General features: G+C 39.6%; 1 protein-coding gene across 7 annotated transcripts in view; it reads right to left on the bottom strand.

Moving 5' to 3' along the window:
* LOC105480146 (mitogen-activated protein kinase kinase kinase 13) overlaps positions 1–23,910 on the bottom strand; it is a 196,876-nt gene that overhangs the window by 109,661 nt on the left and 63,305 nt on the right. For 3 of the 7 annotated variants that reach the window (XM_071091402.1, XM_071091403.1, XM_071091401.1), the window contains exon 1: positions 6,937–9,061. The exons of the other annotated variants lie outside the window; for them this stretch is intronic. The gene's annotated coding sequence lies outside the window, so the exon portion shown is untranslated. Of the gene's footprint in view, positions 1–6,936; positions 9,062–23,910 lie in introns of those variants that run through there. 7 annotated transcript variants of the gene reach the window in all.

Raw genomic sequence — 23,910 nt, 5'->3', positions numbered from 1 at the left:
CTCTACTAAAAAATAAAAAATTAACTGGGCTTGGTGGTACATGCCTGTAATCCCAGCTACTCAGGAGGCTATGGCAGGAGAGTCGCTTGAACCCAGGAGACGGAGGTTGCAGTGAGCTGAGATCACGCCACTGCACTCCAGCCTGGGCAATAGGAGCAAAACTCCATCTTGAGAAAACAAAAAACAAAAAAAATACTGTGAAAGAATTGGAATAAAAGTATATTTTAACCAGATTGCCTTAGAAATTGTCACTTGCTTATTTAATGTTGTTAATTAACATCCAGGTTCCAAGAATGTTACAATGTTAGCGTTAAAAAGAACATTTGAGATCACTAAGAACAATTTCTTCATCTCTCATGTTAAAACCAAAACTAAGGAAAATTTTTTAAAAAGCTAAATGGGTAATTGCCTTGCTAAGGATGACCTGGTAAGGATGACCTGGTAAGGATGACCTGATTGCTACATAGACTCCTACAGTCTTAGTCCAATTCTTTTTCCATTGCATCCATCCTCGTGCCTTGCAGTAGGTAAAGAGAAAACATGTGGATTTTATCCATTTTAGTATAAGAATCTTCTAGATAAAGAAGGCAGGTAAATGGATGAATGATAAACCTATTTATTAAAAACTTTACTATACACCAAGGGTTCAATTCAACCTCTGTTCAAGGTGGTGAGTGTGAAACTCCTGCTAAAGTGTTTTTAAAGGTAAAAGAAATTTAAATGTTTTCAATATTGCCTACATTGGTGGTTCTCTGCCCAATTCATCTGAGAAGCAGAACACATCCCCCCATTAACTATGCCTTACTATGCAGTGATTCTCCGTGGTGATATTATGGGAGGGCACACATTCGCATCCACACACTTACGTATGAGGATCTATTCTAATAGAGAAGCATGCGAGGTTAAAAGAGTTCTCCACCCAACAGAAACATCACTAATCTCCCCAACATGGCACTTATACAATAAAGTTAATACTGAATATTCACTTTGACTTTTAGGACTTAGAAGAAACTCTCTACATCTCAGGGTGCCTGACTAGGTCAATTACTGACCCCTTTGTTTGATGGTTCACCATCTCCTTGAGGAATCAATATCTGCACATAAACAATACAATGCAAAAGTCCCATTTTAAATTTACCCCACTGCCAGCACAGTCTATTCCCCTCCCATCTTTATTTTTCTCCTTAACATTTATCACTGTCTAAACATAATTTACTTACTTACTGTTCATCTGCTTTCATTAGATTAAAATAAATTCCAAGAGGGCAACAATTTTTGTCTGTTTTATTCACTGCTGCGTACCTAATACTTAGGACACATAGTAAATGCTCAATCAATATTGTTGATTAAATGAATAGAAAAATGATGACAGCACCTTTACACTTGCTAATTCTACTAGGTTCTTTTTTTTTTTTTTTTTTTTTTTTTTTTTTTTTTTTTTTTTTGAGATGGAGTTTCACTCTTGCTGCCCAGGCTGGAGTGCAGTGGTGCAATCTCGGTTCACTGCAACCTCTGCCTCCTGGGTTCAAGTGACTCTCCTGTCTCAGCCTCCCAAGTAGCTGGGATTACTGGCATGCACCACCATGCCTGGCTAATTTTTTTGTATTTTTAGTAGAGATGGGGTTTCTCCATGTTGGTCAGGCTAGTCTCGAACTCCTGACCTCAGGTGATCCGCCCGCCTTGGCCTCTCAAAGTGTTGGGATTACAGGCGTGAGCCACCACGCCTGGAAGTTCATCTTTTCTATCATTCCCTTCAATCATTCTCTCATGCCCAATATATTGGACTGCCACCCTCTTAGGGCGTTTTCTGCTGGCTACATCTAGGGAGAGTACAGCCTGTCTGGGCTCCATGGTTATTATGTGATAATCCTCATTTACCCCCACCTTCTTACTCCCACTGCATGTGCTGTGCCAACACTTAACCCTATATAACCCCTAACATCTAACTTACCTTACTCTTGCCCATTCCAGAGCAGTGCTACAGAAGATTTTAAACTCATGCTGGACTGGACCAAGAGCAATTCATGGCAAAACTTAATGTTCACAATCCATGGTAAACAGAAGAAAGAGCACAGAATGAGGAATCAGAGCTGGGTTTGAAAATTGGATACAACATACACTACCTGGTGTCTTTGGTTGAGTCAATGACCTATCTGAGTCTTTTTTTCCCTCATCTGTACAGTGGGAATAATACTACCTACTTCATATCATGAAGATTACATTTAATTAATTAATTTTTTGAGACAGGGTCTATTCTGTCACCCAGGCTGGAGTGCAGTGGCACAATCAAGGCTCACTGCAACCTCTGCCTCCCGGGTTGAAGCAATTCTTATGCCTCAGCCTCCTGAGTAACTGGGACTACAGGCATGCCACCACATGCAGCTAATTTTTGTAGACCCAGGGTTTTGCCATGTTGCCCAGGATGGATGAAGATTATATTTTAATAAAATAATTTATCTAAAAGCTCCCAACAGGTTTATAGCCATGTAGGCTGGGCACAGCAGCTCACGTCTATAATTACAACATTTTGGAAGGCCAAGGCAGAAGGATCAGTTGAGCACAGGAGTTTGAGACCAGTCTGGGCGACATAGGGAGACCTCATCTCTATAAAAAATTTAAAAAACAGCCAGCCATAGTGGCATGTGTCTGTGGTCCCAGGTACTCGGAGCCTAAGGTGGGAAGGCAGCTTGAGCCCAGGAGGCTGAGGCTGCAGTGAGCCGTGATCAAGCCACTATATTCCAGTCTGGGTAACAGAGGGAAACCTTGTTTAAAAAAATAAAAAAAATTTACAGACACGTAGAAAGTGCTTAATAAATGTTAGCTCCTCCTCTTTAACAATTCCATTAACTTCCAATGATACCCTCACTCTTTGAGTGATTAACAAGAAAACTCAAGCTTTCTGGTATGAATCTTCTCAATTTTCCTCTCTTCCCTCCTTTTCATATCAGAATTCTGTTTTCACTCATTTTCTCGCCTGATTCTGAAAGTCTGTCTCTCTTCTAAGACCCTGCATGTCAATAGTTTTCAAGCCTGGCTGCACATTAGAATCAGCTGGGGAGCTTTTTAAAAATACATCAGCACTGGGTCCCACCATAAACCAATTAAATGTAAATCTCTGGAGGTGGGAGCATAGCATCAGTATTTTTTTTTAAGTTCCCTGGTAGGGGGTCAAGACTAATTAATGGGGGAACGAATAGTCTTTTAAACAAATATTACTCAAACAACTGGATATCCAGATTCAAAAGAATAAAGTTGAACTCCTTCTCAAATCACTCAAAATGAATCATAGATCTAAATGTGGAGTTAAAACTATAAAACTCTTAGAAGAAAACATAGAAGTAAATCTTTATGACCTTGAGTCAGGCAAAGCCGACTTAGATATGACACCAAAAGCATAAACAACAAAAGAAAATAAACACTAAACTTCATCAAAATTAAAAATTTTTATACCACAAACAATATTATCAAGAAAGTGAAGGCAACCTATGGAATGAGAGAAAATATTTGCAAAGTATGTATCTGATAAAGAGCTTGTGTCCCGAATAAATAAAGGAAACTTACAAGTCAAGAATAAAAGATAATCTAATTTTTAATGTGGACAATGTGTCTAAATAGATATTTTTCCAAAGAAGATATACAGATGGCCAATAAGCACATGAAAAGATCCTTGACATCATTAGTTATTAGGGAAATATAAACCAAAACCACAATGAGATCCCACTTCAAACTTGTTAAGATGGTTCTAATCAAAAAGATAGATAATAACAAGTGTTGAAGAGGATGTGCTGAAACTGGATTCTCATATGTTGCTGATGGGAACGTAAAATGGTGCAGCCACTTTGGAAAACAATTTGGCATCTCCTGAAAATGTTAAACATATAGTAATTATAATGAGCCAGCAGTTCCTGTCCCAGGTGTATACCCAAGAGAAATTAAAACAAATTCACACAAAAATATGTACACAAATGTTCATAGACGCATTATTTCTAATAGTCAAAAAAGCAGAAACCCAAATATCTATCAACTGATGAATGGATAAGTAAAATATGGTGCACTGTAATATTATTTGACAATAAAAAGAAAAGCACTGATACAGGCTACAACATGGATAAACTTTGAAAACATTATGCTAAGTGAAATAAGCTAGTTACAAAAGAGCATGTACTGTATGATTTCATTTATATGAAATATCCAGACTGAGCAAAGCTATATATAGAGAAAGCAGATTGGCGGTTGCCTAGGGCTGGGGGGTGAAGAGAAATGAGGAGTGACTGCTAATGGGTATATGGTTTCTTTTTGTGATAATGAAAATGTACTAAAATTGACTGTGATGATGATTGTACAACTCTGTGAACATACTAAAAACCATTAAATAGGAAAAAAGAAAAGAGAAAGGGAAAGGAAGGAAGGGAGGGAGGGAGGGAGAAGGGGAGGGGAGGAGAGGTGAGTGGAGGCTGTGGGTGAGGGAGGGGAAAAAGGTTCCAAAGGTAATTCTAATACTGAAGTTTATTTCTGGCATTTTACTTTCTAGATTCCTTCAGAGCAAAGACTGCATTTTCTCAATTTTTTTTCTCCCCCATATTCTTACAGAATAATAGCAGAGAACAAGGGTGTGGTATTTTTTGAATTTTTTTTTTTTTTTAAAGCAACAAAGTGTTCTTGGGGAATGTTCTTTATTTTAATCAAAATTGCAAGATCAGGCTGCCACCTGGCAGAATTGGTCATCTTGGTTATCTTGAATTATTTGAGCTCACCAAGCAATTAATTCAGCTGAAGCACATAGAAAGAGGACAGGCACACAGTGCAAACCAAACTGACCGGTTTTGTCATCCGAAGTATGGTTGTTCTGTCATCTACCAGTGGATGTGGCCTCTGGCCCTTAGGAACCATTCTTTTGACAGTTCCCCAGGACATGGCTCTGGTTTGACTGACTTTGTTTACTAAATAAATTAATTCCTACTTCTGGAGTAGCTTCAATTTTTAAACAGAAAGCCATCTATTGACAGTCACTGATACACAGGATTTTATTGTTTGATATTAAACAATTAAGAGTTATTGTTTTTTTCCCTACAAGTACACTATACATGAAGATAAATATAATGTAGAATACAGTCACTAGGAGTGGGGGGAGAGGAGGATTCTATATCTGCTCTGTGCCTTAAAGGAACAGTTTTACTTTAGTAAATCCAAAGTACATACAGTATTTCTTTCACAGAAATTAGGCTCTTTTTTGGCAAAATGTGCATCAAAGACATTTTTTAAGATGAGTTGGATTATGTAAACAACATTTTAAAAATATCCCAAGAATTTGATCTTTCGAGCTAGTAGACTTCAATAATTTAAAATTACTTGGAAATTGCTACTTTCAACAAACTCGCTGAAGGTATACACAAAAGGAAAATGCTGAAATAAGTCAAGGTGTTTACAAATATTGTGTCTAAAATGTTATCTCATTTGTTAAACACAGCAAATAAAAAATAGTAAAATATGAAACCACAATTGTCTGAGTATAGGACAAAGATCTGATTTAGAATCAGGCAGAGGTTCTCCCTCTATTACTCCAGCAAGTTCAAATGTACTCAGAAATACAAAACGATTGATGGTAATATCAAGATGAGAAACAAAAGACAATGTTACATCCTCGGGTATGATAAGTTTGAAATTAGATGAGTTTACAGTTGGAAGATTCATTAAGAACAACAATTCAAAACATATTATAGCCATAATTTAGAAGTCTTGCTTCACGAGAAAAGATAATGGAAAAATCTAAAAATTAAGTATTGATTTTACAAGGTAAACATGACAGCCTAGACTATAAGAAATATCAGGCATTTTGCTTTCTCACCAAAAAGAACACCTGGGTACATGCTGCAGACAGGCATATAAATTGCTCAAAGTGAAGCAGTTGGAAAATGCTGTCAGATTATTCGGGTTGAGGAGCTGCCCCAGGGGCAGAACATGTCACAGTGTCACATCCCTCTTCTTTACTCTCACAACTTTCACCAGAATAAACCAGACCCTTGAAAAACAAATTCAATTACAAATACTAACTTTTTGTTAAAACTGCAGTAGCAAACTATCAAACCAGCTTCACACTTAGAACATGTCAGAACTTTTCCATGTTTCCCCAACACAGTGGAATAAACTATTTTCAGCTAATAAGTTCATCTTAGGAAAACACTCGTGTGCATTTCTATGCAATATAATTGTGGAACATACATAACCACTTCTTAGTTTTCATTAGAGGATATTGAAAAACTCAGGTGTAAGGATAATTCCCCCTTTCCCTCTAATGCAGCTTTTTAGGTTTTTGACACTATAAATAAAGTGTAGAGAGTGACATAAAGAAGAGCTATGAATATATATAAATACACCACTATGGCTCCCGTCATAAGAGCTTTTGAAAAATGGTTGAACAAGTATTCATCTTCCCCAAATTGCAATCGCAAGATACTGACTGTTACACAATATGAAACAAAGGCAAGGTGAAGGGTGAGGAACCGCAGAAAGAACGGCCGCAAGGAAGACTAGTGTCCCGCAGGATAGAACCTGCTCTGTCTTGCGGGCCCCGCTTTTCTCAGCACCTTTCTGGTGTTCTGGGCTTTTCCGCTAATACCATCCACATCACCTCTCAGAGAAATAAATCTCCCTTTAAGGAAAGCCAAGCAGGCATCCGAGGTAACGTGCAGAACCGTAAATGAAAAATGTCCACGTCTAGCAGGCAGACAAGCAAAGGAAAACCAGCTGTCAGTTTCAGAGGCTCCTAGCTGTAACGGGGTTTCGGGTTTCTCTCCGCTTCTGTCTCTCTGTCTCTCTCTCTCTCACGGTGTCGCCCTCAATAATATCAGCTTTCTAATCACCTCAAATCACAAACACATTCTCTGTCCTTGTGAAATAAATGCTGATGAAACAGGAAAAACAGAGAGCAATACTCACAACAACGAAGAATTCCTACACATGCTGTTCCATTTTCTTGCTTTGAAAAGATGTAAGGTTAATTTTAAAAGCCTTGCAGAATTGGAAAAATAAAGGGGAGGGGGATTCCACCCACACAATCCTCCAGCCCACCGCAAAGGAGCCCAAAGGCTTGCTGACGTCACAGATTCATGAATGGATGTAAATTGGGCTGGTTTAGGATTCCGCACAGACTTCGCTGTGGTGTGTGCCATGAAAAAAAAGAGGGGCGGGCCCAGAGTAGGCCTGGCCAATAGGCTTCAGGCAGACATGGCCTTCCTTCTTTTAGAAGGAATCTGGTCACAGAATAAACAGAGCCCGCCAATCAGGCATCTGCCACTGCCTTAAGACAGACTGGCAGCTTGAGAGTGTGTTTGTGTGTGTGTGCGCGCGCGTGTGTGTGTATGTGTGTTTCAAGCTGTGATAGTCATAAAAAATTATTATTGCTATTGAATGAAGGAATCAAAATAGAATTTCGGTGGAATCAAGGCTAACAAAAATGCATATAGAAGAAATCCCATCTTTTATTCATTAGAATTCTTCAACCCTTTTCTTACTGCTCAGCAATATGCCTGATGCGATAAAAACAAATCAAAGTCAGGAAAACCATTTCTAAAACTAGCAGACTAGTGGACATGTATGCCCTGCCCACCACGACTTGTAAAAGCAAAATTGTCAGGAAGAATGCATGGGAACAATAGTAACTAAGAAAACAGGCATATGGAAAATAATATTGCATGAATGTAGCTGTTTTGTACAGCAGTAACATCTTGCTGACCTTCATGATGTATCAAAAGTGGATATGGAAGAAAAATTTACTACTACTTTTAAGTAGTGTACAGTGTTTCCTCATTGGTTTATTCAACTTCTGGCAGTCGATTGAGACACAGCTCCGAAAGGGTGCTTAATGAAACTTTGAGCAAATTTTGGTTTCAGTAAGATGTTTTATTATTAACAGCAAAAACAGCTGTATTAAATTCACTCGAAAAGCATCTCTTTCTTCTTTATTTTTACACTTTTCAGTTATGCAAAATTGGAAATGAATATATTTATTGTCCCCACTCCTCATCACTACACTTCACAACGACTAATACTTGACAAATACTGACCATGATTTTTCTGAACTTGGGAAATGGCCTCAAATCCTTGAAACTAGAACGATTGTGGTTAATATAAAGCCTCAGTTATGAGGTGTCCAGTGACCAAGAACATTCTGAACAGAGATCTGCTCTATTTCTCAATCAGATTATTTACACAACTGTGAGAGAAGGAAAGTGGTGGCCTGTTTCTAAGTGGTTCTGGAGGGTCTAAACCTGACCACTAGTAAGTATTGCACACTTCTTAGCTCATTTGGAAAAGGAAAACTTTTCAGGATTATTTTACACACAGCAAAGGTATTCAGTGTACCGTATATACTGAAGCAATAGAATATTGTTGGCAAACAGCATAGCCAACAAACTTCTCTAAAGGAGCTTATTATGGAATGTCACTACAAAGAACATAGGCCAAAGAAGTTTACTTAGGTAACATGGGAGTGCTAAAGGCAAATACGGTTTTGGTACACGTCCAGTAGGCCTGAGTGAACCACATTATTTAAGAACGAACAGGCCGGGCGTGGTGGCTCACGCCTGTAATCCCAGCACTTTGGGAGGCCAAGGTGGGCGGATCACAAGGTCAGGAGATCGAGACCATCCTGGCTAACATGGTGAAACCCCGTCTGTACTAAAAATACAAAAACAAAATTAGCCGGGCGTGGTGGTGGGCGCCTGTAGTCCCAGCTACTTGGGAGCCTGAGGCAAGAGAATGGCATGAACCCGGCAGGCGGAGCTTTCAATGAGCCGAGATCGCGCCACTGCACTCCAGCCTGGGCGACAGAGCAAGACTTCGTCTCAAAAAATAATAATAATAAAAAAGAACGAGCAAATGGAAAGATGAAGAATATACATCTCTATTTATTTTAACAATGACCAAAGCCAACCAGGATACATTAAAAGAATCAGATTTATAAAAAACATTTTTTTCTTCCAAAACAGTACAGACTAATAGAAAGAGGCAAACTTTTTGTGGACTACGTCAATAAGATAGCCAAGAAACATCAAGTTGTATGTGTGCGTGTGTGTGTGTGTGTGTGTGTGTGTGTATATATATATATATTTTTTTTTTTTTTTTTTTTGAGACAGGGTCTCACTGTCTGTCACCCAGGCTGGAGTGCAGTAGTGCGATCATGGCTCACAACCTCGAATTCCTGGGCTCAAGTAATCCTCCAGCCTCAGCCTCTCGAGAAGCTGGGACTACAGGCATGCACCACCATGCCTGGCTAATTTTTAAATAAGTTTTTGTAGAGATGGGGTCTCACCATGTTGCCCAGGTGGGTCTCAAACTCCTGGGCTCAAATGATCTTTCTTCCTCGGCCTCCCAAAGTGCTGGGATTACAGATGTGAGCCACCACGCCCAGCCAAGTTGTACACATTAAATATTTACAGCTTTTTCTACATCAATCATATTTCAATAAAGCTGTTTGTTGCTGTTGTTGTTATTGTTGTTGTTGTTGTTGTTTTTACAGACAGCTAAAGCTGGCCAGGTGTGGTGGCTCACACCTGTAATCCCAGCACATTGGGAGGCCAAGGTGGGCAGATCATCTGAGGTCAGGAGTTTGAGACGAGCCTGGCCAAAATGGTAAAACCCTGTCTCTACTAAAAATACAAAAATTAGCTGGGCATGATGGGGCACATCTGTAATCCCAGCTACTTGGGAAGCTAAGGCATGAGAATCACTTGAACTCAGGAGGCAGAGGTTGCAGTGAGCCGAGATCGCGCCACTGTACTCCAGCCTGGTGACAGAGCAAGACTCCCTCTCCAAACAAAACAAAACAAAGTGGCTAAAGCTGTTGTAGAAGGTTTTCTGTAAGGTTTGATAGCAACAAAATTACTAATAATAAGTCTACTAGGGATGGGAGTAGTCTCTGAAGCATTTCAACAAAACAAGGTCTATAAATGCTTCTAATAACAGTCACCTAAGATTCTTGGCTCAATATATAACCTGGAAAATAAAAACTTGCTGGCTTTATGGACTTGCCGCTTTAGTAAGATAAACTTGGCCTGGGTGAGCATGCTTCCCATACCACAGGAACATCAGCTAGGCCAACAAAGACTCCTCCATGTCAGCTATCATGGGAAATCATTGGAAAGATAAGCTGTCTCATCAAATTATGGAAGATATAGAACTCAGTCTTGGAGGAAGTCATTATCATTTTAGAAGCAGAAGATAGGAAAGGAGATAGAGGCATGAAAAATGTATACTCTAGAGAAGTACAGCCCAAGAGAACTTGCTGTGATTACGGAGTGTTCCATAATTTGCACTAACACAGTAGTCACATGTGGCCACTGAGCATTTGAAAGATGCCTAGTGTTCTTGAGGAAGTGAATTTTTAATGTAAAGTGATTTAAATTTAGTTAACTCCAAAAATAGTCACATGTAACTGGTGGTTATGGTATGGAACAATGCAACTCTAGAGATAACAAGCCAAGTTCCAACATTATAAGTAATTTTTAATTTCAGTACATGGGCATACTAAGCGTAGAGGACTGCAAAGCCATTATCAAGGTGAGTAAGCTCTTTTAAGAACCAAATGAATCTCCTCAAACTTCAGTAATAACTGGAAAATGACTCTAGTCTCGTTATGCACGAATATATTTAAAACTAATTATTAGATAAAAATCTATAGGTAGAAATTAAGGTACAAAAATTCTGCTATAAAAATATAAGCTATTCTAGTTTTGGAGTTTTTTTGATGAAAAAATGTGTTTTTAAAAAAGCAAAACAACTCATTTAAGACAGAATCAAAGTCCGAAGTATCATGACCCATGGGCAATTTTTGTCAGAAATGCCAGGAAAAAGAAAGAGTTTAGTGATCTCAAATGCTAATACATGGAGACTCAAATTTCCTTCACAGACAACAGTGTGTAGTGGTTAAAAGCTGGTAAAGAGATCTGGGCTCAAATCCTGTTTCTGCCACTTATTAGTTATGGCTATTCAGGTAAACCTGAGTTTCAGTTTTCTCATTATTAGAATGGGGACAATAATAGCCTATATTATTGTGTGAAGGTTAAAGTAATATTATCACACATGTAAAGAGTTGCACACAGTATCTACATACAGAAGATACTCAGTAAATGATACTGGTAGCTGGTTTTATTTTGTTATTGAGATTCTGCTACTCTCTCAACAAGGGAAATTTCAACAACTGTGCAGATCCAGGAATCAGAACCATAGGAAAAATACAACATCTTTATTTTGCTTATAATAAATCTTGAACAGATCTGATATGGTTTGGCTCTGTGTCCCCACCCAAATCTCCTCTTGAATTATAATCCCATAATCCCCACGGTCAGGGGTTTCCACTTTTGCATCTTCCTCACTCTCTCTTTGCCTGCTGCCATCCATGTAAGATGTAACTTGCTCCTCCTTGCCTTCCGCCATAATTGTGAGGTTTCCCCAGCCACGTGGAACTGTAAGTCCAACTAAATCTCTTTCTTTTGTAAATTGCCCAGTCTCAGGTGTGTCTTTATCATCAGCGTGAACACAGACTAGTACAAAATCTTTTCAGGAAATTCTAAAAATATCTATTCGTGACCCAATTTCCAAAGGAAAGTTCATCCAAGTCATTTTCCTTCAGGTGGTTGGGGAATATCTTTGGGGTTCTGAAACAGATCCAGGGAATCTTCAGGTAGTTATGCTAGCTGATCAAGAGCTCTATTCATTGTTTTTAAAAAGCAGCTACATTTTTTCTACATAAAGACGTAGCTTGTATAAAATGATGTGAATTAATTTGGAAAACAGTCTGTCTCCTAGTTGGGAATACTGGTCAGAATTCTCCACTTTCATATCAGAATGTTAACCCTATTTCCACACCAAAGTATATGGAGCCTTGGTCAACAACTGAATTTCAATATTCAAAGACCTCAATAGATTATTATTATACTGTCATTTTTTCCCTGTCCAGCTCCCATTAAATGCCTAGCTGAGAAAGTGATTTTTAAGAAACATCTAAGGGAAAACATCCTTATAAGCTCACTCAAATCTATCCTTTTGTCAAGGGAGATCATCAGAAAGCTACCTGCTATCTAAATATAATAAGCCTAATACACCTTAGCAGAATAACTATCACTGAGTGTTATGGTCTTGCTTTTATTAAAAATTATTATAAGGAAGATTCATATTGCTTCTGTGTTGTCCATTACCTTGAATGATATCTTCCATGTAAGGAATTCATATGAGGAATTTGTTTTACAACTTAATATGAAGGAAAAATTTTCTGTTCTTGAAGAATTATTAGGTGTCTGTCTACCTTTTAGATGACTACAATGTAATCCACTGAATTTTCATTTTTTCGACCCTGCTGCTGGGAAGCTCAGAGCCAACTTTAAAATTCATATGCTTTAAAATAAGCTAAGCACAAAACTATATATTTATATGCATACTTGCTTTCTCGTCCTTGTTTTGGGTTGGATTACTCTATTGTTAACCTTATTATATGCATTTTTTTATGATAAGCACTTCAAACTCTTTTTGAAAAGGTACGCTATAAATAAAAATTTGCACTAAATACATATCTGTAAACTTTTAAGAAGATTAAAGCCTCATGTTAAAATTCTACAGTCATCTTTATATTAAAGGTACACATTATGGCAAACTTTAAAGAATATCGTGAGTTAATTGGACTTAACTATTCAATATTTTTTATTAAAGGATAATAAAATATCTATCCAGCTGGAGAAAAGCAATTGCTTATGATATTATGCGCTATTCAGAATAAATCTTAATAGCTTAATGAAGCTTTAATGTGTTATTCCTATCAAAAGGATAACTGCCACAGAGGGATGTAAGATTCTTCTCTCATTGATAACGCAAATGTACTGAAGCAAATCAAAAGCAGACAGATTTCTCAATTAATAAAATATTTACCATCCCCAAAATACACCATTCCATAACATACAAATTCTGGCAAAATACCATAAACCGAACCTTTGTAGGATTAAAAATAATATACTGAATTTGCAAAGGTACTTTATACATTGAAAGAGAAAAGAAGACTTTATACATTACTTTACTCATCCACATAGAATTGATACTTTCTTTCTTTCTTTTAGATGGAGTTTCACTTTTGTTGCCCAGGCTACAGTGCAATGGCATGATCTCAGCTCACCGGAACCTCCGCCTCCTGGGTTCGAGCAATTCTCCTGCCTTACCCTCCCAAGTAGCTGAGATTACAGGCGTCCGCCACCACATGCAGCTAATTTTTGCTGTGTTTTTAGTAGAGACGGGGTTTCACCATGTTGGCCAGGCTGGTCTTGAACTCCTGACCTCAGGTGATCCGCCCACCTCAGCCTCCCAAAGTGCTGGGATTACAGGCGTGAGCCACCGCACCTGGCCTAGAATTCATACTACTTTCTTAGAGCTCATGTAAAAAGAGAAAGAGAGAGAGAGAGAAAAAAAAAAAAAAAAAACCAAAAAAACAAAAAACCTCTTAACTGTCTAACTTCCCTTCTTTTGATCCTGTTTTAATTTCTCCCCTTATTTAGCTAGACACAAGTTGGCATTTCCACTTTAGCCACATATTGCAGGTTACAGAATTCAATACCAAAACATCAGAGTAGTGGATATCTGCCTTTTAAAGTCGGGCGACAGAGCAAGACTCCATCTCAATACATACGTACATACATACATACATAAAGTCTGCCTCTGTATCTTCCCCATTTGAAAGAACTATCTCTCCCCTACTTTTAGTTCATATGGAGAGTGCTCCAAGAGTGACCACGTGGCACAAGGCTGGTCAACTCAACTCCCTGGTCGTAATAATTAGTGAAAGGATAGACACATCCTCCAAGCCAGCCAATAAGCATCATCCGAGTCATCCCCAGGATGTTTGACAACTATTGATAGGGTGGGGGCTGAACATTTGTTTCATCAGGACACTAGCTGTAAGGACAAGTAGGCAGAGGGCTGTCGTCTCCATCCATATATAGGGCAGAGGAAAGCAGACCAGAGATAAAGGAAAGAAGACAGATTCCTGAAAAAGGCCACTGGGCATCTAACTTCAGTCTTGTCTGAAGCCAGTTACTCTGCTGAACCTCCCAATTACATAAGTCAATCAATCCCTTCCTCCCCACTCCCTTTAAAAAAAGACACAAACTTAAACCAGTTTGATATAGGTTTCTGTCACTTGCAGCCAAAAGAGTCCTTATTAACACAATGTCATTAACTGATTCACTTTCATCCTATTCAATAAAACCAAATTAAAATCAGATTCCCTGTACTATAGAATTCCTTTTTTGACACTAATAATTTCAATATGTTGGTAGATTAACTTTCAAATTCTGTCTTCTTACATGGTGTTTACACTTCTTACATTCTAACTCTTACATGGTGTTTACACTTTATTGTTATTATCTTTGTCATTATCAAAAGTTCAACATTTTAAAGACCCAATATTTCCTCTCAACAGCAAGCTCTATCTTTGATATTTTGAAGTCAGTGACTTTCACAGAAATCTTTTTACCGTTTATCTCAATTCATCCAGGCTTTAAGATACATTAATTCTGAAGCCCTGGGCAAGGTTACTTAAATGTTCTGTGACTCACTGCAAAATGGAAGTAATTATAGGTATAGCATAGCACCTCAACATGGTAAACAATGTTAGTTATGTTACTTAATAACCTCATAATTAAAACTATAACTAAACATATATTTTATATTTCTGAATTTCATGCTTTTTCTCATAGGTTATTCTTATTCTGTGGTTGACAGATTATAACTTTGAATCTCTTAATTTTTTTTCTATTTTTCTCTATTCAAAGGTTATAAAAGCATATTTTTCCTGTGACCTATCCTTTTTCTGACTTTCATTTTAAAGTCAATTCTGAGTTCTCTTTGCTTTTTGTTTGTTCGGTTGGTTTTTATGAGACGGAGTCTCACTCACTCTGTCGCCCAGGCTGGAGTGCAGTGGTGTGATCTCAGTTTACTGTAACCTCCGTCTCTTGGGTTCAAGCGATTCTCCTGCTTCGGCCTCCCGAGTAGCTGGGCTTACAGGTGTGCACCACAACGCCAGGCTAATTTTTCCATTTTTAGTAGAGACGGGTTTTCGTCATGTTGGCCAGTCTCAGACTCCTGACCTCAAGTGATCTGCCCACCTCGGCCTCCCAAAGTGCTGGGATTACAGGTGTGAGCCACTGTGCCCGGCCTTAATGTATCTTCATTATATTGCACTCTTTTGAAAGTTCAGATACCTAAATTCCAGAAATAATAATTGGGAGCAAATCTGGTCCTAGACATTCTTTGTAAATGACCTTGTACTGCACTTTACAGTTTACACATTTCTTTAAAATAGGGTAGTTGTTAGTTCCATTTTACATGTAAGAAAATAAGGGCCCCAGGGAGATTGGCTCATCTAATATAGCTTTTATCTGTTATCTACTGAAAACTGACTATACTTTTAAATTCTATCCGTGACCCATTAACCCTCCCCCTTTAAAGACCTGTTTTTCATCATCCAATGAGTAAAATTAAAGATAAATTTTTAAGAAGTAGCAATGCAAAGATTAAAAAGCCAATCCCTAAGTATCAAGGAGCTTTGGTGAGATGAGTAACTATACAAAATGGTGTAGATGTTAAATTAGTGGGGCAGACAGGAATGTTTTACCTGAATTTGGGAAACAATACTACTAGAAAGGTAACTGAAATTTGGGGGCAAGAATAGTCTTCCTTGCATGGGACCATCCTACACACAGCAACACATTTAGTACCCTGCCACCCATGCTTATAACAGTCCCTGTGTTGTTCTTGAGGCATCTTTATTCTTGTCATATTTGTCTCCAGGGGACTTAGATGTTTCCCTAAGGGACGGGACGAATGGGGGCAACGGGTACACTCTCCATGCATTTGCTTCCCTAGGCACTTGGATTGCTATTGCCCTGGTTTGAAGCCTACAGGTTAGGCTACCGGGTGGTGCTCTCTGCTGCCCTCTGTTGACATAGAGAGGTAGGAGCAGACCCTTGGCAGATAGGTATGTCCCGTCCCTTAGGGAAACATCTAAGTCCCCTGGAGACATATATGACAAGAACAAAGATGCCTCAAGTTGAGGCTCATCAAGAGCTCTGGGAATGTGAAGTGAGGCTGAGTCAAGGCCAAGAGCCGCTCTTCCTAGACCAGACGATAGCCGATTCTTATGATTTACTTATCTTTGGCAAGTTGGCACACTTGTGAAGGGAATAAAGGCTTGTCCTTACACAAACACAGCCTGGTCTAATGCTGCAGTTTGCTCTACTAGCCCCAGTCTGCACTGCCACTCTCTTACCCAGAGCTTGAATTAAGTCTTTCTTCTTTTTGATGGAATGACCATTTGGGGTGGGTGGGGGCGGGGGTGGTTATGGTCAGTTTCAATAAGGAGGTAGACCTTGAAGGGGAAGGATTTGGGGAAACTGGATATGAGAGAGCAGGGACAATTCCCCCAAGGTCCATATCAAATGTAAAACTGGCAAGGCACACATTAGTACTTTTCATTCTAATATAAGATTACAGTGTGTGAGTACAGCAAGTGAAGAACTAGAAGTTAAAGATGATAAGATATTAACACTGAATCAGTAAACTGTGAAGTCAGTGTTTAAAATGAGCCTTATATAACCATCCATAAACAGGTCCATACTATGTAGAGTCACACTGTTAAGTCAAATTTAGCCTAAAGCGGCCTCTTTATGTATTTAAGTTTGGCCTAAAGATTTTTCTGTACATCGTAAACTGTAAAAAGTGGAGGTGTAAACCGACTGTAGCCCACACCTATGCCAGTCACTGGGTTTTGCCCATCAAATGTAGCCAACTGTTCGAACCACGTTCAAATGAGGCAAATGCCGAGCTGGAACCAACCCAGCTGTTTCTGCACCTTGCTTTCATTTTCTGTACTGTCACTTTCCTTTTGCTGTCCATAAATCCTCTTCCATCCCATGGCTGCGCTGGAGTCTCTGAATCTGCTGTGATTCCGGGGGCTGCTGAATTCACGAATCGTTCATTGCTCAATTAAACTCCTTTAAATTTAATTTGGCTGAAGTTTTTCTTTTAACAATACCCAGCACTATAGTCATCTCTTTACTATTAGCACTGATGAAGGGGACAGAGGGGGCAGAACCCAAAAATCTTTCAGGGAAAAACTCTGTTTTAAAGTGTACTCATGAAAGTAATTATACTTTATGTCCAGGAAATACACTTAAAATTAAATAATGAAGCCACATTGGAAAGCTCTTGGTTTTTCATTACGTGTAATTGTTCTACTCCAAGATAGAATAGTAATATCTTTACATCAAGTAGTAAAAGATAGTAGTCGTTACTAGCAGCAACCTACCCTGAATTGACCAATTTCTATTGCATTTTTAAAATTTTATTTCATAGGTTCCAATCTATTCTGTTCAACTAGGTTAAGAATTAAAGCTATACAGGTAGCATTCATTAAACAAGTAATAAGTAGATCCAGGAGAATATAGGAGTGAGGAAGGGGGCTGGCCACAGTGCTGATTTAGATACTCTGAACATCAATATATAAATCAAGCATACATATTTTTAATGCATGCCATCTATGTTCAAGATAACTTAACATATGCTGGTTTATATACACATATGGATAAATCACAGAACCTGATCTCAGCCTATTTTACTAGACAAGAAACACAATAAATAGGAAAATAAAAATTGTTTTAGTGGCTTAAAATTATAACAGAAGGTATAGTGGTAGAGATTGTCCTCCAGTATCCAATCTTTCCTCTTTCCTTTAGGTAAGAGAATCCTTGATCCCCACTCCTACTTTTATTTTTTGAGATGGACCGTTTTGCTCTGTTGCCCAGGCAGGAGTGCAGTGGTGTGATCTTGGCTCACTGCAACCTCCGCCTCCCGGGTTCAAGTGATTCTCCTGCCTCAGCCTCCTGAGTAGTTGGGATTACAGGCATGCGGCACCTCGCCCGGCTAATTTTGAATTTTTAGTAGAGATGGGGTTTCTTCATGTTGGTCAGGCTGGTCTCGAACTCCCAACCTCAGGTGATCTGCCTGCCTCGGCCTCCCAAAGTGCTGGGATTACGGGAGTGAGCCACCGCGCCCGGCCCCCACTCCTACTTTTAAAGTTTTAGGTAGGTACATAGCTACTCTGCTAAAAATTTCTGTACTTTCCTGGCTGTACATGTGACCACATGACTAAGTTCTAGTCAATGAGATGTGAGTGAGTGATGTTTGCAACTTCTGGGTTTTCTTAGAGATGAAGCTGCTGCCCTGGACTCTCTTTCCCCATTGCCACACTGAGTCAACTTGTACTATGCAGATGATGACAACACCCTAGGCAATGGCAGAACAACAAATAGAAGTAACCCTGGGCTTTGAATATTCTAGTGAATCAAAGCTGTCTATCTGTCCTAAATTATCTGCCTGCTTTAGGGTTGCTAATTATGAGTGTTCTTCCTTTTATGAGGGACCAAATTTTTTGAGACTCTGTTGCTGCTACTTACTCTATATCCCAACTAATACATCCTGCTACTTGGTGTTACGTGGCTATTTATTAAATGAGATCAGTAAATAATTGCTTTAGACATTATGAGAATTAATTACTCAGAGAAACAAGATACTGGGAGAAATCTTTTTTTTTTTTTTTTAGACAGAGTGTCGCTCAGTCACCCAGGCTGGAGTGCAGTGGTGTGATCTCAGCTCACTGCAAGCTCCGCCTCCCAGGTTCACGCCATTCTCCTGCCTCAGCCTCCAAAGTAGCTGGGACTACAGGTGCCTGCTGCCACACCCGGCTAATTTTTTGCATTTTTAGTAGAGATGGGGTTTCCCCGTGTTAGCCAGGATGGTCTTGATCTCCTGACCTCGTGATCCGCCCGCCTCAGCCTCCCAAAGTGCTGGGATTACAGGCGTGAGCCACCGCGCCTGGCCTACTGGGAGAAATATTAAAACTCAAGCTACTCTGTCTTCCTTTTTTTAACACATGAATAAATACAAGTTCAGAGATTTGTCCACAGTCTTGGAATTCATGGCAGAGCCAGGAATTGATTACCAGTCTCCTGGGATCTTCTTTGCATGACATCATCCCATCTGTGGATAACAGTGACCACTAATACTGCCTCTTTCTTTGGCAGAGTCAGTTAACATTCACTCAGTAATCCTGGGACATAGAAAACTGTCCTCAATTCTAAAGGAAAGCCAACAAGAATTTTTAAAATCAGATTTTAAAAAACTTTTATTTTATTTTCAGGCATACATGTACAGGTTTGTTATACAGATAAATTGTGTGTCATGGGGACTCGGTGTACAGATTATCTCATCACCCAGGTAATAAGCATAGTGCCCAATAGGTAGTTTTTTAGTCTGCATACTCCTCCCATCCTCCACCTTCAAATACGCCCTGGTGTCTATTGTCCATGTGTACTCAATGTTTAGCTCCCACTTATAAGTGAGAACATGTGGTGTTTAGTGTTCTGTTCCTGGATTAGTTCACTTAGGATAATGGCCTCCAGCTCCATCCATGTTGCTGCACAGAACATTATCTCATTCTTTTTTGTGGCTGTGTAGTATTCCATGGTGTATATGTACCACATTTTCTTTATCCAGTCTACTGTTGAAAGGTTGATTCCATGTTTGAGCTACAGTGAAGAGTGCCGTGATGATTATATGCATGTACGTGTCTTTATGGTAGAACGATTTCTTTTCCTTTGAGTGTATACTGAATCATGGGACTGCTATGTCGAATGGTAGTTCTGTTTTAAGCTTTTTGAGAAATTGTCAAACTGCTTTCCACAATGGCTGAACTATTTACATTCCTGCCAACAGGGTATATGCGTTCCCTTTTCTCTGTGACCTTGCCAGAGTCTATTATTTTTTGACTTTCTAGTAATAGCCATTCTGATTGGTGTGAAAATCACATATTTTGTCTCAAAAGTATCTGAAACGTAACATAAGAGAAAATGCTAGCATACCATATAGTATAATTAAAACAAGGATGAACAAACAAGAAACATGGACCCAAGCAATTATAGTCAGAGATCCAACAAGATATAAGTGAAAATGGTCAAAAAAGTGTCATAGGGGCCGGGCGCGGTGGCTCACGCCTGTAATCCCAGCACTTTGGGAGGCCGAGGCGGGCGGATCACAAGGTCAGGAGATCGAGACCACGGTGAAACCCCGTCTCTACTAAAAATACAAAAAATTAGCCGGGCGCGGTTGTGGGCGCCTGTAGTCCCAGCTACTCGGGAGGCTGAGGCAGGAGAATGGCGTGAACCCGGGAGGCGGAGCTTGCAGTGAGCCGAGATCGCGCCACTGCACTCCAGCCTGGGCGACAGAGTGAGACTCCGTCTCAAAAAAAAAAAAAAAAAAAAAAAAAAAAAAGTGTCATAGGAAGCTGGGCGCAGTGGCTCATGACTGTAATCTCAACACTTTGGGAGGCTGAGGCAGGTGGATCATCTGAGGTCGCAAATTTGAGACTAGCCTGACCAACATGGTGAAACCCCGTCTCCACTAAAAATACAAAAAATTAGCCAGGCGTGGTGATGCATGCCTGTAATCCCAGCTACTCAGGAGGCTGAGGCAGGAGAACCGCTTGAACCCAGGAGGCGGAGGTTGTAGTGAGCCGAGATTGCGCCATTGCACTCCAGCCTGGGCAACAAAAGCAAAGCTCCGTCTCAAAAAAAAAAAAAAAAAAAAAAAAAGGTGTCACAGAAGCAGTTCTGACAACAGAAGTGCTTTGGAAATATATGATTCGAGAATCTTTGGATCAATTCATAAGTGCTCTGTTGAACCTAATAAAATATGCTAGGGTCTGGAAATGTATTTTAAATTCTTATAAAAATTTCTATTTTTCTGTGGCCTGGAAAATTTTGATGCTTTAATCTTTTAAAAACCACCTCAGAAGGCTTTGGCCTCGGGGTCTCCCTTATGCTGACTAACCAGCAATAGACATTCTTTACCAGAAACCTCTCTTCTAAGCTGTGTCCTGGTGGAGCAGGAAGAGTTCCTGCCTACTGCACCATATGCACACAGCAAGCTAAGGGCATATAAGGAGAAGGGGAGTCTTAGGGAGGCATGAAAGGAAAGAGTCACTGTAAGGCAGTTAACTTCATTTATTCATTCAGGAAACTCTTCAGAGCACTCGGTATGTGCTGGCACTGAGCTGAGATCTGATGATAAATACGCAGTCCCCGCCCTGAAGAAGCTTACAGTCTAGAACTGAAAAGTTTCCTTCCTTAATATATCTCACACAAAGAATTTGGGCTGGGATGGAATTAAGGGTAAAAAAATTCTTCACTCCAAAATACAATTTTTGAAAACCACTCCAGACCATCTTCAGTTAGTTGAATCTCAATCTGTTCTTTTTTATTTTGAGACAGTCTTAAGACTGGGTAGATCATATATACCATGGAATTCTACACGGCCATAAAAAGAATGAAGTCATGTCCTTTGCTACAACATGGATGCAGCTGGAGGCCATTATCCTGAATGGATGAATGCAGAAACAGAGAACTAAATACTACATGTTTTCACTTATAAGTGAGAGCTAAATAATGGGGACACGTGGACATAAAGATAGAAATAAGAGACACTGAGGAAAGGAGGGAGGACAGCAAGGACTGAAAAACCATCTACTGGGTATTAAGTTCAATATTAGCGTGATGGGTTCAGTAGAAGCCCAAACCCCAGCATGACACAATATACCAATGTAACAAACCTGCACATGTGCCCCTTGAATCTAAAATTTGTTTTAAAAAGAATAGGTAGAAATGGAAGCCTTTGATTACAGTACCATATGCTTATAGCCTCTGCTTGTTCCTAGTTCAGAACAATCTGATTTCTCTGCTTTTGAAAACACCATTAGCTTTTCAACCAGCCAAAGTACCAAGTGCTCCTCTTTTCTTTTCAAAACCCATAACCACTAGGCCTATCTTTCATTTATCTATCTATTTATTTATTTATTTATTTATTTTTGAGATGGAGTCTCGCTCTGTCGCCAGGATGGAGTGCAGTGGCGCGATCTCGGCTCACTGCAACCTTCGCCTCCCGGGTTCCAGCGATTGTCCTGCCTCAGCCTCCTGAGTAGCTGGGACTACTGGTGTACACCACCACGCCCGGCTAATTTTCGCATTTTTAGTAAAGACAGGGTTTCACCATGTTGGCCAGGAAGGTCTCGATCTCTTGATCTCGTGATCCACCAGCCTCGGCCTCCCAGAGTGCTGGGATTACAAGGGTGAGCCATCATGCCTGGCCAGGCCTATCTTTTAGCCACCCCTCGTGGTCTATGGGACAGAATATCCACCTGTTAGTATAGTTTGGAAAGAAAAGTGACATGTCCATAGGTCCCCTGTGGTAGTGTTGCTTGCTCCTGTCATGAGTGAATTACAGAAAATGCTTGTCTAACTTTAGGGGGAATGTTATGATCTAGAGAAAATTATTACAAATACTCAAGAGATGTATTGAGCCTAAATTTCAAAATGAGCAAAATGAAGCTCCATTGAAGATCATTCAAAATGGAAGCAGGGGCCTAAAAAGGCCACATTTTCTGAGCATGTATTTTTAGTTTATTAAATTACTCAAGGCTCCATAATAAATGGTCATCTGCAAAGGGCCATTTGTCTAGAAAAGAGGCTGGTGCCTTGAAGTGGCTTTCACTGTAAGTAAATATAAAGAGAGGTAGGAGGAAAAAGGAGAATTCCAGAAAACCAGTAAAATATACTGTAATTAGTAAACAATGCAATATTTGAAAAATTAAATCCATTTTCCCCAGGAGATTATTTGTTGGAGCTCACTGCTTAGTTGGGGTATAAAATAGTCACCAATTTCATGCTACATTTATATTTATTTATTTTTTCTTTTCTTTTTTTTTTTTTTTGAGACGGAGTTTTGCTCTTGCTGCCCAGGCTGGAGTGTAATGATGCGATCTTGGCTCACTGCAACCATCGCCTCCCAGGTTCAAGCAATTCTCCTGCCTCAGCCTCCTAAGTAGCTGGGATTACAGGCATGCACCACCACACACACCAGGCTAATTTTGTATTTTTAGTAGAGACAGGGTTTCACCATGTTGGCCAGGCTGGTCTTGAACTCCTGACCTCAGGTGATCCACCCGCCTCAACCTCCCAAAGTGCGGGGATTACAGGCGTGGGCCACCGCGCCTGGCTACATTGATATTTCTGAAATTGCCTCCATTACAAGTTCTTCACATTTAGGGCAAGTTCTTTTGTATTGTTCCCTCAAAATCCCTGATGACATTTTCAGTTGAATGAAAGAATGCTTTCTGCTGCTGCCATCTACTGCAAACCTAACAAATATGTTTTAAAAATGTGAAAGAGAAAATGGGCTAGTATTAAAGAATAATTTATAAGTCAGACAAGTAGACTGAGATCAATATCATGCTTTACTTTAACTAAAGTATTAATTATTCCAGGCCTCTGAATGATGATCAATAAGGCAACATATAAGAAATAGAGTAAATAGAGATGTATAAAGAAATAAAGTAAGCTACACAGAACAGTATTAAATGGCTTTGTAAAGCTTCACCTTGATATACCTATATCTATATACATAATCTGTAGTCTGTTCAATATGAAAACAAGTCTCGGCTGGGCGCAGTGGTTCATGCCTGTAATCCCAGCACTTTGGGAGGCTGAGGCGGGCGGATCACGAGGTTAAGAGATCGAGATCATCCTGGCCAACGTGGTGAAATCCCATCTCTACTAAAAATACAAAAAATTAGCTGGGCGTGGTGGTGCATGCCTGTAGTCTCAGCTACTTGAGAGGCTGAAGCAGGAGAATCGCTTGAACCTGGGAGGTGGAGGTTGCAGTGAGCCGAGATCACACCACTGCACTCCAGCCTGGTGACAGAGCAAGACTCTGTCAAAAAAAAAAAAAAAAAAAAAAGCAAATCTTCCTTTGTGTTATGAACAC

The sequence above is a fragment of the Macaca nemestrina genome, chromosome 2 (assembly GCF_043159975.1).
Source record: "Macaca nemestrina isolate mMacNem1 chromosome 2, mMacNem.hap1, whole genome shotgun sequence".
Lineage (NCBI taxonomy): Eukaryota > Metazoa > Chordata > Mammalia > Primates > Cercopithecidae > Macaca > Macaca nemestrina.
Note: the sequence above shows the minus strand (reverse complement) of the source record. Positions and strands in the feature narration are given on the sequence as shown.